This window comes from Euprymna scolopes, chromosome 9 (assembly GCF_053919585.1).
Source record: "Euprymna scolopes isolate OS-2025 chromosome 9, ASM5391958v1, whole genome shotgun sequence".
In the NCBI taxonomy this organism is placed as follows: domain Eukaryota; kingdom Metazoa; phylum Mollusca; class Cephalopoda; order Sepiida; family Sepiolidae; genus Euprymna; species Euprymna scolopes.
This window is the reverse complement of record NC_136490.1, coordinates 76,606,293-76,618,341: the sequence shown is the minus strand read 5'-3', so window position 1 is coordinate 76,618,341 and position 12,049 is coordinate 76,606,293.

The following is a 12,049-nucleotide window of genomic DNA, read 5'->3' as shown; positions in this document are numbered from 1 at the left end:
ACGAAACATGACCACGTAAATTTTCACGTTTTTCTACTTAATAAAAAATACTTTGCAGAAAATTAGTGTCAAATTTTAATTTCTTTTATTTTTAGGGAGTAATTGTTTTTAAGTCTTGTTTTTCTTCTAAAATTATAGTTTTAAAATCGGATAACCCACAAAGATTAATACAAGTAAATAAGGAAACTCCTTTAAAGATTTTTCGTTATGTGTGCATGTTATTGCGCTAAAATAACTTTGTTATTTAAAAAGCCATTCTTAATATGGGAAGGAGGTTGTATTGTAACTATTCTGTACTTTCACCTAACAATTTAATAAACAAAAATTTTATAAAAATTAAATTTAACTTGAAAATACTATTAAAAATAGCATAGTAACATAGATGCACAAGCACTGGTTTTCAAACTCTAAACACTAAACACTGGCACAGTTAGAGCAAGAATGAATTTCTTTATGGATAAATTCATTTTATCAAAGGTGGAGCTAAACTCTGCTAAAAATGTCTAAACTAAACGCTATTATGCCTCTGATTTGGTTTGATCCTCTCTCTTCAATACATCTAATTTAACTCTACAAACTTTTCATTATTTCTTACTAGCGGGGGTACCCGGCGTTGCCCGAGTGTTTGTTTCCGGGACGGGGGGGGGGGGGGAGTTTTAAAAAATGTTATGGTAGGTAAGTAGGAAGGATCAAACCCGGAGTCATGAGTAAAAGTAGGAAAATAAAGTGTGAAAAAAAAAACAAAAAAACATCTGCAACGTTAACAGTTCGGCCACCAAGAAAAGTCCATCCCAGTTGTTTAGGAAAACAAAAAACAAAACAAAAAAAAAACCGACTACGGTAGGTCGGCGCGAACCTGAAAATAAAATGTGAATTGTCCAGCACGCTAACCACTACGCCACAGAGCACTGCAGCTTAGTTTAGTGATTTTAAATAACTTCACATGAAAGAACTACGAAGCCAAACCAGTGTTCTCTTCTCAACTGTTCCTTGTGAACGATCCCCAAACTGTGTTAAGTGGTGGCAGGGGGAGGAGGAATTTATTAGAGAGAAAATACTTTACCACTTCCATTGATCTTAACCGATTTTGGCCGTGACTTCTCAGCAGAAAAAGTATAGAAATCTAAGATTATCGAAGAATTTGAGAAATAATAAGCCTATAACACACCTCAGATATTGTTCTGCCGTTTGTTCATATTATATTTGCATGAAATATCTTGATTTTTAATCCTATTAATGTCAAAATCAGACGGGAAAAAATGAGTTCATTTTATTTATATAGAGAAGAAGATAACAAGCACATATTTTTTTACGTATGAAACTGGAAGATAGCCTAATACAGTTTCCTTCAGTTATAATCCATTTATTTATTTTACTTTTCAGATTAGAATGTCAGTAAAAGCACGACGTTCAGTTTTAACCCGTGGTTCACAAAATTTTCTGGTCCACCTTGTCGTTTTGATGAAACAGCACCCCAACTTCACGACAAGTCATCCAGTTTAGTTATTTCCTCGAAAATGATTATCCCCACTTAAAAAATAGTGAGATTTCTAAGTTAATTGCCAAGGAAATAATTAGTATTCAGCAACCAGTCAATCCACAATTGCCCTTGTTAAGGTAACATTATATAGAACAGAAGGTCAATATATTTTGCTATAAGAGGGCCAAACAGATTGACAGGAATCTTTTCTTGTAGTGTAAACTTTCTGTGATGACTTTGCAGTAAAGTGTAAGACAGAAAATTGTCAAACAAGGCACATAATCTGCACTTGTCCTCCTAACAAGGAGGTAAAATTAATTCTAAAGATTCACCTGCTCCTTTTTGTGTAAAATAAAATAATATATTGGCATTTATTATATAATCTGGCTCTATTATTAAACATGCAAATTTTCCAATTTTTAGGTTCCACTAGAAGAACTGCCATTTACAGCAATTTTTAAATTAATTGATGGAACAACAAAAAGCCTAACAACATTTACTGGTCCTTTGGGGAAACTTTGTATCAATAATTATCAAGATTTGCCTCAAGTAGAATTCTAAAAATTAGTGTCCCAATCATCGTTATCTGACAGCAGAAGAAACAAATAATTTAAGTGTGAAGACCAGAGGCTACTTTTTGAGTATGCTGTTGGCATTTCTTGTGGAGAAGTTAACTTATAAAGTTGGGCCCTTGAATCAAGGAAGATGGCTAACATAAGCCACAAGATTAATGTGTTTATGGACTAGAGTTGTCTATCCTCAAACACTATGATAAATTAAACATTTTGGTCAAATTTATCATTTAAGTGTATGCAGTTAGTTGGGTTGAGATCAAAACCGACAATATTTTTTTTAACCAACAACAGTATATTTTAATATGATTCAGAGAACAAAACAGTTAACTGAAATCCAAATTACTGTTTTAAACTGTTCAAGATATAGTGCTTTTGCACTACTTCCGGAAAATATATCGATGATAAACTCAGATAAATTGGATGTGAGAGAAGAGGGCATATAAACGATTTTGTCCATTAGTTAAATAAATATTTATCCATTAAATTTTATTAGTTTTCTTAATTTATCCAAACAATAGTTAGCTTTATTCATATTACATCGCAAAAATATTTTTAAAAATAAGTGTTTTCAAATAAATTTGTTTTTTTTTGTGTTGTTTTTTTCCAAAAATATTGAACAACTCAAAAAAAAAAAAATGAAAAAATTACTGCTATCAATGTTGCAGCCACACACTGGTCAAATTTGATTGATTTTTCTCCAAAAGTTGTATATGGGCAGTTAGCAAGACATAGACACATTATTACAAAGTCAAATTAGACCTTCATTTTCCTCAAAAGGAAATTATAAAGAACAAATTAGTTCTATTATAAGTTTATATTATTGCCTCTAATAAAAAATTAAAATACATGGTTCTGTAACTTGTATCAAGTTGTTATATTGTGTAATACATCTCCACATATCTTTTTGAATTGTGAAATTTAAAAGACTTAGTTACTAATTAGCTTTTTTTACAATTTTTGTTTAATCAATGCAGTAAAAATTGAGATATTTTGCTAGGTGTGATTCATAATTAAAATTATAATTCATGTATATACTTTTCTTTCAATGTATTTCATATAAATATATCAATTTTAATTGAATATTTTATAAAAATAGTGAAATTTCGAAGTCAGTGTTGTGAAAAATGCTATGAAAATGAAGGATTTTTCAGCATTTTTCTACACGATTTTTAAAATTAAATGCTCAATTTTCTGTTCAAGATAGGAATCTAATTTTTGGTATATGTTCTTATCATATCAAATCCCAACTATCATCACCAGTGCCATGTTGATTTTCTGAAAAAAGTTGCAAATCGACCTGCCCATTGCGCCAGTATTCACCCCTTTCATTCTGGAAAGATGTGTGGTTAATAGTGACCACTATCTGTTACCACAGATAATGGTCACTGTTAACAGAAAGTGGGCTAGAGCCTTTGTTGATACTGGCTATGCCACTATGCTTGTCACTATATATGCTGCCGACTCTTGGAATGGAGCTAGTAATATTAGAGCAGAAGATGGCAGAGAGGTAGAGTGTTGTGAAGAGGCTGATACTGAGATTGTGGTAAGGAATATACCACTATGTCTCAGAGTGATTGTGCTGAATAAGCTTATTGTCGGAATTGACGTGGTAGATGTGATAAACCGACTAGGAGCTACAATTGCTAAAGATCAGGTGAAGTTTGGCAACCAGTGTGTACCAAGAATGATAAGTGCAACAAGTACTAATACTATCCAAGCAATGAAACCCAGGTCATGTCAGATTGAGGATGGAGATTTTCGAGCCTATTTCGATGGTGACAAGTGAACGATAGAGTGGCTCACACAACCACTTGTATTGACAAATCGAGTTAACTGTTACAAAAGCACACTAAATGGAGAGATAGGTTTGAGAAGGAAGTTGAGAGGTGGATCAATGAAGAAATCTTAATACTATGGTCAGGGAAAGTTGTAGGATCAAATTTATTGTTTGACCAGATACGAATTTGGTCTGAATTCTGCACCAAAACCTATGATACCAGTTCTTAAGACTGTGTTGACTAAAGATGATACGATCAAGAGAGCCACCTGCTCTTATATCAATGATGTACTGATGGACGAGATGGAAGGGACAGCAGAAATGGTGAGCGACCACGTCAAAATGTATGGACTGTCCGAGTTATTGGAAAATGGAATGGCTTTGGGATTGAGATTGTAGCGGAATAAGGTATTGCTGTTTGGACAAGGAAAGGAGATCCCCGAAGCAAAGGATGGCTTAATGAAGTGAGAACTTTTTCGATCTGGGCAAGATTGGTTGGCCATTACCCTGTAGTCGGATGGTTGCAAACTACATGCAGTTTTATTAAAAGTTAGACCAGTATGAGAAGATGCAATTGACCAAAAAGTGCTGCTTATGATACAGGAAGTCATTGCAGAAGTGAAAATGAAAAAGGAGAATGGTATATAAAAGAGAGCCATGAAGGGGTAATATGGAACAATGCTAACAGCCTGGTATTAGGGGTATTGTTAGAAATAGGAGGTGTAACTGCTGAAGATGCTGCTTGGCTGCGAAAAAAGGATGATAGTGTCCATATCAATGTTGCAGAGCTCGATGCTATGATGAAGGGCATCAATCTGGCTTTAAAATGGGACCTACAAGTAGTGGATGTTAGAATAGACTCAGCGACAGTAGCATCATGGGTTGAATCTGAGGTGTCAGGTGATAAGCGGATCAAGACAAGAGGCAGTGAAGATGCTTATCAAGCATAGACTTGGAGCACTGGCAGATTTGATCCGAGAATTTGGACTAAAGGTAACTGTCACTTTGGTCCCATCGCAGAAAAATAAAGTAGACAGGCTAACCAGAGTAAAGAAAGGCGAAGGGAAAAGAAAGATGTCATCTTGGTGTTCTGTGCAGTAGAGCAGCTAAAGGACTTGCATAAGATGCATCATTTCAGAAAAGAACAAACTTTATATCTAGCAAGAAAAGTGAATCCTCACATCATGATGGAAGATATCCAGGAGGTAGTTGAGCAATGTAGAGAAAGTCAATCAATTGACCCTGCACCAGCTAAACACCAAAAAAGTGCATTGCATTTTGCAGAAAATTAGCAGCAACTGATAGTACATATCATCAACACAAATTGTATCTGACTATAATTGACTGTGAGCCTGGGAGGGTAGCGATATGACAAAAAATCAGAATGGAAATGGTTGAAGAGGTGAAAAGAGCTGTTAATGGAAAGGGTCCAGTGGAAGAAATTTTTAGAGAGCTATGTGCAACGTGGAACGTTAGGCAGTATTTTAGAGCTGTGTACTACCTGAGTGGCAATGGAATCATAGAGAAACACCATCACACTATAAAAGCCGTGGCACTAAGAAGCCAAATTTCGCCCCAAGAAGCTGTATTTTGGTATATTATATGGCACCAAAGGCTGGCCAAGATAAAACGTCAGTGCCGCATCGATCTATTTTTACATACAAATGGTGACATCTGCTGACCGTCACAAATAGAGCGGAACAAGCATGAGTGGAAATTATGGTTGGTGAAGAGGTGTGCGTGAAGCCATCCAATTCTTGTTGTACAACCTGCTGGGAAAGAAGTACTATAGCTGAAGGGTTCTTCAAGAACAAAATGGCAGTTGACAGAATGTCAAGTCATATGTTAGACATACAGACAGTTTCCTTGCCAACAGAGGAGGAAGTTGATGAAGTCCCACAAGAAGAACCAATACGATGGTTGCACTGTGAATGAAGACGCCCATCATGAATGGTGGACTATGAGATTAATTATTGATCTTAAAGATGAAGGGGGGATGTGACAAAAAATTAGTACAAATCTGATTTTTATACAACATGCAGTGTTCGTGTTAAACAAAGAGAATGAAGAAAAAATGTCCGCTATAGGCTGACAATCTCATGAGGGAACGAGACTTTAGGGCATTTAATATGAAGGTGAAAGGCAGACGATTTCAATAAAAAGTCTGTTGATCAGAGAAGGGCACCCTTTTTGGCAGAAGTGAGTTTTGTCAAATGTCTATCGACTTTTGAGACCAGGAATTGTGAAAAGAAGAAGAATTAGCTGTGTCTTGAAATTTCGATAGCAAAAGAGATGTAATAATTATAACAATTTGAGAAATGAATGTGAATATTGCTCAAGATATTTTGACTAAATTATATAAGTATTTTATTTTGTTATAATTGATGTAATTTCTATCAATAACTCGTTTGATCATGTATCAATCAATTGAAAAATCACGAACAAGTAAAAATACAAAGCATGTAACAGCCATTAGGGAAAGATAAAAATCAAACAAAATATACAACAAAAACAAGTATATACTATTTTATTTTTATACTAGCATTTCAGCCCGGCGTTGCCCGGGTGTTTGGATGTGTATGTTGGGCAAAAAAAAATAAAAAGTGGTAATAGGAAGGCAGGCTCGAACCCGTACCGCAAAGGAGGAAAAGAACGGGGTAAAACCTAACATTTGTGCTGTTACGACCACCGCCAAACCGGAAGCGACAGTTTTTAAAATTAAGGCTAGACAATCTAAAGGAGATGATAACATTAAAAAATATTGGCGAAAAAGTGACCCCCCCTGTAGAAAAGTGCCTAGTTGAAGGGGAAGATATTAATGTTTTTAGCCAATTTTTCGATATTTGTCGTATGAAAGGTCGAACTTTAAAACGATACTGATCTTCGTAAAATCCGTCGCCTCTATTGAAAGTTTAAGGTAGACATGCAAACAGACATACATACATACATTTATATATTGCTAACTAAAAATTTTCGACCCAAACTGATGAAAAAGCTTGCCCTATCTCTGAATACCCTTTATGTAAAATTTCAAATAGTTAGACCAGAAATTGTCTGAGAAATTTGGAAGAGACCGCAGAGGTCAATATTTTTTTTAACTTTGACCTCTATTATGACCCCTTAAAATTTATTGTTTTGGGCTCAAAGTAAGTTATTAAGTTAGATCTATGTTCAAGGAACCTATAGCTAAAATTTCAAGTGCGTTGACCCAAAATTGTCGGAGTTTGGTAGAGTTCTCAAAGGTCAAATCGTTGAAATTTGACCCCTTTATCGCCAAATTTCTTGGTCAAAAACCGATCACATCGATTTTCCCAAATCTCAGTAACCTGTATATCAAATTTCGAGTATGTAGACTAAAAGTTGACAGAGTTATTACGTAGGGAAATGTACACACACACACGTACACACACACACACACACACACAGGTTCACTTTTATATATATATATATATATATATATATATATATATATATATATATATATATATATATATATATATATATAGAGAGAGAGAGAGAGAGAGAGAGAGAGAGAGAGAGAGATTTTCCTTCTCCTCAGCATTTTAATACTAAATTGAACTGAGCAAGAGTGAAATCAACCGAAATACATACCTAAATCTTATGTATTTCTTTTATCTGTAAACCTACCAACTGATAATTCATTAAGTTTTTTAATAAATTCTCCATTTCCTTAGTTCACTGCTTTTTCCTTTCGTTTCAGATTAGTGCCTACAACTCAGGTATTACAGCATTTAACTTATTTCTGAATATTCTCCTGTTTCATCATATCATCACCTTGTAAATAGGCCAATGTATCATTTTTATGTAATAAACAATCAACATGATTCGGATTTGTAAAAATCTTTTATAAATTTACGCATGTTTGGGGAGACCGAATGAGGTTCTAGTGGGTCATATCCAATAATACTGCACCATATCAGGGATTCTTTCCTCTGTATGGAGTAGAGGTGATTCAAATGATAAATGTTGGTGGCTTGTAAAGTTTTGTTGCAAGCATCTAACTAAAGCCTACCCGATGACTCTGACCAAAAGTCGTCTAATACAACACATTTGATAATGACACAACTGAGAAGATAGCTAAGTACACCATTCTGAATGTGAAGCAGTAACATGAAAATGAAGAGCTCTATATTGCCGTCTGTGTGATTCAGAGATCAAGGAAGAGTGTGGCTATCATGAAGAAGGTAGAATATGCGAATCATCATGTGTATGTGCGTTGCTAACAATGGCAGTATTGCATGCTCATACAACATCATCGACATCATCAACACGAGATACAACTGGAAGGATGAAAAGTGACACTTTCAAGAGGCCCCTTAAAATATTCATTAATTGTATTGCAACAAAAAAGGATAGGATGCAAACAATTGAGGATGATTTTGGAAAGATGGCATTTTTAGTAAAAGAGTTGGAAAATTAATGCATTTGCAAAGTGGCATCACAACACCATAGAAAAGCACAACAAGAATAAAACTGATAAAGACATGTTATGATGTTTTCGACATTCCAGCTTCACCAACTCCTGAAATTGTAATTTCAAGCTGCCAGTAAAAGAAAAAGCATACATATAAAATTTCTAAATCTAGATTTTACTTTTAGGAAATGGAAAGATATTAATTTATGAAGAAAATTGAGAGAAGGGTGTTTTAGAGAGTGACCCACCATGTCTTTTAAATGGACTATTTCAGGGTGTACTATTTCATGTAAGTACATACTCTTATGTTTTTGTTAATAAACCTTTTCATATTCTAACTAAGTTATTCGTTAATAACAAACTCTAGTCAAATATTAGAAAAAAGTAAATAAAACTCCTACTTATAACAATATATAAATATTGAGAATATTTCCTTAAACCATTAGAACTTGAAACTTTATTTCTTTACTAAGTGTTATTATAACCATAACCTTAAAAATTATCTCCAAAACATTTATTAAACCAAATATCAACCGATAATAACGATGAAAGCAGCAGATTTTTTTTTTTTGTGAAAGTTTCATGGATTTAAGATTTTCTCACCAAATAATGTCACAAATCGAACAAAACAGTAAAGTTTATTAAATAAAATATTAAACAATTGACAATTTCTTCCATTAGCCTATTTACACTGACAAAAACAATGAAACAATATGAAAGCTTTGTATACATAAGTATACAATAGATAACATTAAAATCGAATATTGATCTCTTTAATATAATCCATTTTTAGTGTATAATTGCAATGAATCGAATAATGTAGTTATTATTGATTCACTTTTACTTTTCATTTATTCATTGCTTCTTGTTTTTGTTTTTCTGTGCGTAAAACGTTTTACTTTTCAGGTTCAACCTGCATGAAAAACTAATCCATAAATCCATAAATGAAACCTGTAATTTCCTTAAAAGTTAAGTTTTATGAGAATATCATGTTACTTAATTAATATTTTAAAATTTTTTTTACCCAGTTAAGTGTTCAATAAAGATTGGCTTCCCTTTGCATATCGGAAGTTAAGAAGACTACCTGCACGTATGTTGAAATACACCATAAACTAAAATGCTCAGCAAAAACTCAGGAGTAAACTCTTGTGCAAAATGGAAACACTCGTATATCCCTTTGTTTTTGTTCTTTCTTTCTTTTTTGTTCTTTCTTTCTTTGTTGTTCTTTCTTTCTTTGTTGTTGTTCTTTCTTTCTTTCTTTCTTTCTTTGTTGTTGTTCTTTCTTTGTTGTTGTTCTTTTTTTCTTCGTTGTTCTTTCTTTCTTTGTTGTTGTTCTTTCTTTTTTGTTCTTTCTTTCTTTTTTGGTCTTTCTTTGTTTGTTGTTGTTCTTTCTTTGTTTTTGTTCGTTTTTCTTTGTTTTTGTTATTTCTTTCGTTGTTTTTGTTCTTTCTTTGTTTGTTTTTTCCTTCTTTCTTTCTGTTTTTTTTCTTTTTTTGTTCTTTTTTTCTTTTTGTTTTTTCTTTCTGTTTGTTATTTCTTCTTTGTTTTTGTTCTTTATTTTTTCGTTATTTCTTCTTTGTTTTTGTTCTTTCTTTCTTGTTATTTCTTTGTTTTTGTTCTTTCTTTCTTGGTTTTTTGGTTTTCTTTTTTTTGCTAGTTTTTTTGTTTTTGTTTTTTCTTTGTTTTTGTTCTTTCGTTCTTTGTTTTTGTTTGTTTTTGTTCTTTATTTTTTTGTTATTTCTTCTTTGTTTTTGTTTTATCTTTGTTTGTTTTTTTCTTTCTTTTTATTATTTCTTTCTTTGTTTTTGTTCTGTCTTTGTTTTTTTGGGTTTTTTTCTTTCTTTGTTTGTTTAGTCATTCGGCCCATATGGCATTACATCTGTGGATAAGAATTTAAGTGACAAACTCACGTATCACGTAAAAAACACACACACACACAAAAAAAAGACAAGGAAATATGAAGAAATATTTTATCTAGCCAAAAATAGATATGGCTATCTGTAATATGCTCAGCTTCCTTAATTTAATCATTCACTCGGAGTAAAATACAATTGGCATTAGCTGGTAAAAGTGGATAGATAAAACATGTTCATTCACAGAATCCAACTCTTCGTCAGTTTTCTTAATGAGTTCTAGTCGTAAATATCATTCAGAATTTAATAATAATAATAAATATCATTCAGAATTTAATAATAATAATAAATATCATTCAGAATTTAATAATAATAATAATAAATATCATTCAGAATTTAATAATAATAATAATAAATATCATTCAGAATTTAATAATAATAATAATAAATATCATTCAGAATTTAATAATAATAATAATAAATATCATTCAGAATTTAATAATAATAATAATAAATATCATTCAGAATTTAATAATAATAATAATAAATATCATTCAGAATTTAATAATAATAATAATAAATATCATTCAGAATTTAATAATAATAATAATAAATATCATTCAGAATTTAATAATAATAATAATAAATATCATTCAGAATTTAATAATAATAATAATAAATATCATTCAGAATTTAATAACAATAATAATAAATATCATTCAGAATTTAATAACAATAATAATAAATATCATTCAGAATTTAATAACAATAATAATAAATATCATTCAGAATTTAATAAAAATAATAATAAATATCATTCAGAATTTAATAACAATAATAATAAATATCATTCAGAATTTAATAACAATAATAATAAATATCATTCAGAATTTAATAACAATAATAATAAATATCATTCAGAATTTAATAACAATAATAATAAATATCATTCAGAATTTAATAACAATAATAATAAATATCATTCAGAATTTAATAACAATAATAATAAATATCATTCAGAATTTAATAACAATAATAATAAATATCATTCAGAATTTAATAATAATAAATATCATTCAGAATTTAATAATAATAAATATCATTCAGAATTTAATAATAATAATAATAAATATCATTCAGAATTTAATAACAATAATAATAAATATCATTCAGAATTTAATAATAATAAATATCATTCAGAATTTAATAATAATAAATGTCATTCAGAATTTAATAATAATAATACATATCATTCAGAATTTAACAATAATAATAATAATAATAAATATCATTCAGAATTTAATAATAATAAATATCATTCAGAATTTAATAATAATAAATATCATTCAGAATTTAATAATAATAAATATCATTCAGAATTAAATAACAATAATAATAAATATCATTCAGAATTTAATAACAATAATAATAAATATCATTCAGAATTTAATAACAATAATAATAAATATCATTCAGAATTTAATAACAATAATAATAAATATCATTCAGAATTTAATAACAATAATAATAAATATCATTCAGAATTTAATAACAATAATAATAAATATCATTCAGAATTTAATAATAATAAATATCATTCAGAATTTAATAATAATAATAAATATCATTCAGAATTTAATAACAATAATAATAAATATCATTAAGAATTTAATAATAATAAATATCATTCAGAATTTAATAATAATAAATGTCATTCAGAATTTAATAATAATAATACATATCATTCAGAATTTAACAATAATAATAATAATAATAAATATCATTCAGAATTTAATAATAATAAATATCATTCAGAATTTAATAATAATAATACATATCATTCAGAATTTAATAATAATAATACATATCATTCAGAATTTAATAATAATAATAATAATAATATCATTCAGAATTTAATAATTATAATAA